We start from the raw sequence: 6,297 nt of genomic DNA on the forward strand, positions 1-6,297 counted from the left end.
ATTTAAGCAGCAGCGTACAATACATTTTTGGACTCACCGTTGTTGTGCTCTGCTCACTTGAACAGGAAGGTGGCTTCTTCTGGGCAACTTGTGTCATCAAACTTTGGCATCAAAGTCTGGCATTCTCTGGATTTATGGTGCTTTCAAGACAACTGAGAACTCTGAAAAAACAAGGTTGAATCATGACGCCAGTGATCTTCAGGTCGGAGCTCTAGAAAGAGGCCCAAGTTCCCAACTTGGAATTCCGAGTTGGATGACCGTTCAAAACGTATTTTCAGAGTTCCCAGTTGTCTTGAACTCACTGAAGTCTGAGATTTCCCAGTTCTGAGTTTCCAGTTGTTTTGAATGCAGCAGAAGTCATGCTGGATTGCATGGGCAATGTATTCAACCTTTTTTGGCGCATGGTGTTGCGTGTGAATGTTTATTATTTTATGCTTGGAAAAGAGACCCTTTCAGACAGATGTTTTAAATCCTTAAACCCAGACTTGGACCACACACCCTCTCCACCGAATAGCAGGTAGGGGAAGAAAAATAGTGATTGCTTTGCAACGATTGCAGTTAGCCACTGATTCCTTCCAAACCGCTCATTGTTGAATTTGCGATTTCCGACTTGTTGTGTAATGTTTATGGCCAATGGCCGATGAGCACCGATACGTTTTATCTATAATTTATCTTCATATGACAAGGATTGAAAAGGATTTGCCAGTATATTGTCGACGTGATTCATGATGATGACTGCTTGTCTAGCTTGCTAATTAAGAAAAAGTATGAAAGTATGATGATGACATGATCAGTCCAATCAAAGCTACAGTAGATATATCGTGATTTGATGTAATTTTATCCATGGCCAATGACCTTGAGCCTTCTTGGATGGGCACTTCTAATGTAAATCTACTGTATGGCAGCACCCAAGAGGGCTTGAAGTGCCTAGCTCTCCCTGTAGATTCTGCGGTGACGTAGTGTCCCCATGAGTGACAGAACACTGAGCCAATCACGGCACAACTAGAGAAGATTACCAATGCCTACGCTCTGTATTTTCACTGGCTTCCCCTCCACCACAGAAAGCACTGAGCTACCTGCATTTTGGAGCTGCCTTACTCAAGAAAGCGACCATGTTTGTATGCAGCTTTATTTACATTTATATTTTAGTCATTTAGCAGACGCTCTTATCCAGAGCGACTTACAGTTAGTGAGTGCATACATTTTCATACTGGCCCCCCGTGGGAAACAAACCCACAACCCTGGCGTTGCAAGCGCCATGCTCTACCAACTGAGCTACAGGGGACTATTTTTACTCAATACATTTGTTTTTACATTGTTTGCAAACTGATATGTGACACAAATTAATGCCAAAATAACATGCAAAACAGGCAACAACAACAAAAACAACCCCCAAAAAGTATATTATTATACTAAACAGGTGGGGTTCAAAACAGGTGGGTCGCCACTGCCCTGAACACTGTTCTGTCTAGCTAGTTGGGCTTAGAAAATGATAAATGAACATATGGAGAGATCACAAATGCATGAAGCTGTGTTGGTGTCACTTGTTTAGCTATTTACCTGCTTTAAATAATGAAAATACTCATGCCTTTATCCATACCAGCAGGTAATTAAAGCAAAACATGTCCTGTGCCCTCTCACTAGATAGAAGTTTGTGGTTCAGTTACAGATTTTCTAAAGAAAATAAACAAAGATAGTATCAGCAATTCTCAATAAGATGAGACACACCTGGTCTCATTAATTGACAGATGTTAATTCGATTGAGAATGATTTCCATATCTGTTATGGAGTAACTATGTGTTGTTGTTTTTAAACACACAGCAAATAAAAAGCTGCCACCATTGCTGTGGGTGCCATATAGACACTGGTGGTAAATATCTCAATCAAATTGAATTTCATTCATAAATGTGGCCACTTTATTAATTGTGTGGATATCTTTATAAGTTATGCATACTTAATGTTAATATTCCATAACCCTAGGTATTCCATTCCCGAACGTGAAGCCGCCTGACCCTAGCAGGAAAGACCAGAGAAAAGTGTTGACATCGTTTTTAGTAAAATTAAGATCACTCAAGTTCATACCTAGATTTAGTGACTGACATGAATTGGAGCATGAACAGGCTTAGTCTACACTCGTGGAACAATGGATATGTAATGCATTTGTCAACAACGGTTGTTCTAATTAATGCATGTCACAACGGTCAAGAGGTACGTACACACTTGCAATGTAACCTACATCTGTTGTTAAACTCGAGTGAAGACTAAGCCCTAGAGGTTTTGTAACTTCACATGATTAAACCTATGTCAATACAGATCTGAATGTTTGATATCCTTTTTACTGTACACTGTTGATAGAAGTTGATGCCAAACCTAATCACTGAATACTACAAGGACTCGGTAAGCTTGACAAACTTCTGTGTCATATGAACACACACACACCAGGGATTACCAGGGTGAGTACACTGAGCTCATATTGTGCATTTAGTGACTGAATGCAACAAAAAAGAAACAGCACAGTGACATGACCACACAGTTCACTCTCCGCTCGATTACACGCACTCACTTACATAGTTTAGATTTATGATTATTCTCATTTAAGGTAATTGGGCCTCTATTTCAGGAGAGGAACGACATGCATGACCTTCTGGCTCTCCTCTCTGCTGAGATACAGGTAATTCAAATTATATCACTCACATACTCATTCTGTCTCACGCACACACGCACACACGCACACGCACGCACACACACACACACACACACACACACACACACACACACACACACACACACACACACACACACACACACACACACACACACACACACACACACACACACACACACATAACCCCAATGTACCCCCCACACTTGATTTAGGTTAGTGTATAGGAAAGGCTTTGTCATTAAAATAATATTGTGCCTCTGTTTCAGATCTGCCAAGCACACCTTTGCCAGCCACACCACCACTGCCCTTGACAGCTTCTCCACTGGGCCCATCAAGAGATGAGGTCACATCCCCTGTCACCTGCACTTACACAGCAGAAAGCCTCACCAACTCAAGGATGAGGATTTTGAGGATTTTGCTGCTGCTGCCTTCTTTCAGAGGGAGGCAGTGAGGAACAGAGGAAAGAGAAAACCCTCAGAGCAGCATCCCTCCGGCCGTCTGCACAGATTCTGCCGCTGTGACAAGGCCCCAACAGCCCTCACACACATACCGGCTTTCCTTGAGTGGCAGAAAAATATCTACAGCTTAGCCAAAGTGTTTTCCCTGTACCTGGCACAGGGCATTGGCGGAAGCTTCAACGGTCTGCCTTTTATGAGACTGAAAAGTAGATATGGATGATGGAGAAGGGGGAGTGACTCTACAGACACACACACAGACATAAATAGGAGCTGAAAATCAATTTCAATTGATGGAAGTGGTTTGGACTCTTGTTTAATTTTTAGTTATTTCACAGGTACTGTCCATTCTTTAAAATGACTGTACATACATACATTGATGTATATCACTGTATATATTATTGTTAATTGCTATTTTGTGTAAATGTTGGACAAAGACCAACATTTTATTCTAATGTATTTTATTATAAACCAATTTCTATAGTTAGTGTGTGAATAAATTTGTTGTACAAAGGATTGTGCGCCAACACTATCATAAATATGCCTTTGATTTCATTAAATTAAACCCAATGTAAAGCAATTTTCTCTTGTTTTTTTAAAATATAGTCTTTATATGCATGAAAATGGCAAATGCAACGTCCTCCAAATGCAAGACGTCCTCCAGCGATGTCTGAACTTTCTTTTGAAAAGCGATATCCCAACTATAAATATAGTAAAGTACACACACTAAAGGGTAAAAAATACATTTTTAACAAAATAGGGATTTTTAGGCATTCAAGGTGTTGGTCTGATGGGAATCCTTGATGTCAACTTGCTTGAGGAACAATAGAGGAACAATAGAGAACAAAAGAGGAAAGCCCCCACTTGTGCTATGTCATGACTTACCTGGACCACCTATTGAGATGTGCCGCTGAAGTAAATCAGGTGTTAAATGAGGTGAAAAGGAGACAAGTGCCATTTTAAGAAAAGAAAAAACAATGTATTACATTCACTTATCAAACTGTGTACACTAAACAAACCTAAAACAACTATCTAGGTTTGTTGCATTATTTAAATAGGTGTTGATCATGAGGCATGTAACTGCCGAGGTAGAATATTGAAAGTGGAACATTCCATTTTATGTGTTTATCTTCAGATTTTGCTTTTATTGACTTTACATCTCACAGGATATATATGCCTTGCTCTGAAGAGGCACTCAGTTAATCACAGTGGGTCCCCTCCTCTCCTGTAAAACTAGTTAATCACAGTGGGTCCCCTCCTCTCCTGTAAAACTAGTTAATCACAGTGGGTCCCCTCCTCTCCTGTAAAACTAGTTAATCACAGTGGGTCCCCTCCTCTCCTGTAAAACTAGTTAATCACAGTGGGTCCCCTCCTCTCCTGTAAAACTAGTTAATCACAGTGGTCCCCTCCTCTCCTGTAAAACTAGTTAATCACAGTGGGTCCCCTCCTCTCCTGTAAAACTATTTGCTCTGAGGGAATGAAGTTATTATAATAAAGAATTTAAGACAAAAAAATCCATAAACAGATTAAACTTTATTAAAACTCTATCACAAGTTGTAATGTAATTATTGTTTTAAGTACAGTCTACCAATTTCTGAGGGAATACACTCTGTTAATTTTTATAAACAGAGTCAACTTTGTAATCATATGATTCATGTTTTAAGTACAGTGTAACAAGTATTATAAATAATAATGTGTGCCTGGGTGGGATCGAACCATGTCTAAAAAAAACGTCAGAAAAGGTCAAATAAGGTCACCTAAATCGTGCTACAGCTTTACACGACTGGCCAACAAGCGAGAGCTGATACTGTTAAATACTAATCATCTGATTCCAAAGATTGCAAGTTTGAATCCAGCGATACAAAGTAGTTTTTTATATTTTTGTTTTAAGCCTATCCCAAACCTTAACCCTTACCTTAACCATTCAGAGTTAATGCCTAAACTTAAGAATTTGCAGTTAATGCCTGAACTTAACCCTAACCTTAAAAACTGTGAATTAATGCCTAAACGTAACATTAAACACTTCAAAATGTGATGTTTGGAACAACTTAGAAATTTGATGTTTAAGAAACACGGATGAACGTCTAATTCTGAAGTGAGAGCTGGTGGTATTAAACACTATTATTGAACACAGAGTGAGTTGATGCAATTATTATGTGACTTGTTTTTTTCATTTTGTATTAATTTTTAAAAATGTCTAAAAACATAATTCCACGTTGACATTATGGGGTATTGTATGTAGGCCAGTGACACACAAACTTTTATTTAATCAATTTTAAATTCAGGCTTTAACACAGGAAAATTTGTAAAAAGTCAAGGGGTGTGAATACTTTCTGACCTGTGTTACGTGTACAAAACATTAGGAACATCTGATATTGAGTTGCACTCCCTTTTGCCCTCAGAACAGCCTCAATCTGTTGGGGCATGGACTCTACAAGGTGTCAAAAGCGTTCCACAGGGATGTTGACCTAAGTTGACTCCAATGCTTCCCACAGTTGTGTCAAGTTGGCTGGATGTGCTTTGGCTGGTGGACCATTCTAGATACACACGGGAAACTGTTGAGCATGAAAAACCCAGCAGCGTTGCAGTTCTTGACACAATCAAACCAGTGCACCTGGCACCTACTACCATACCCTTTTCAAAGGCACTTAAATATTTCGTCTTGCCCATTCACCCTCTGAATGGCACACACACAATCCATGTCTCAATTATCTCAAGATTTAAAAGAAAATATTTAACCTGTCTCCTCCCCTTCATCTACACTGATTGACTTGGATTTAACAGGTGACATCAATAAGGAATCATAGCTTTCAGCTGGATTCACCTGGTCAGTCTATGTCATGGAAAGAGCAGGTGTTCCTAATGTTTTGTACACTCAGTGTATATCGTTTGTGTGTATGGGTGTATGTGTATGTCAAGTTTTCACAAGCGTGAGTTCAGATGTAGATAAAACTTGCCCCTCACCACTGATACAGGGTCAGATCTTTTGTTCATCCCCCTAATAGTGAAGGCTAGGATTGAGTAGGTAATCTGATCCTAGTTCTGTGGTTAGGAGGTATTGTGAGTTAAGAGCAATGCTAAGAGCATAGGTGCAGTACAGGTTATGGTGACCTGTGTTAAGTGACCCTGATGGAAAGCCATGGCCTACTGCAATCCTCTTAGAGCTCGGCGTAGATC

The sequence above is a fragment of the Coregonus clupeaformis genome, chromosome 33, assembly GCF_020615455.1.
Source record: "Coregonus clupeaformis isolate EN_2021a chromosome 33, ASM2061545v1, whole genome shotgun sequence".
Lineage (NCBI taxonomy): Eukaryota > Metazoa > Chordata > Actinopteri > Salmoniformes > Salmonidae > Coregonus > Coregonus clupeaformis.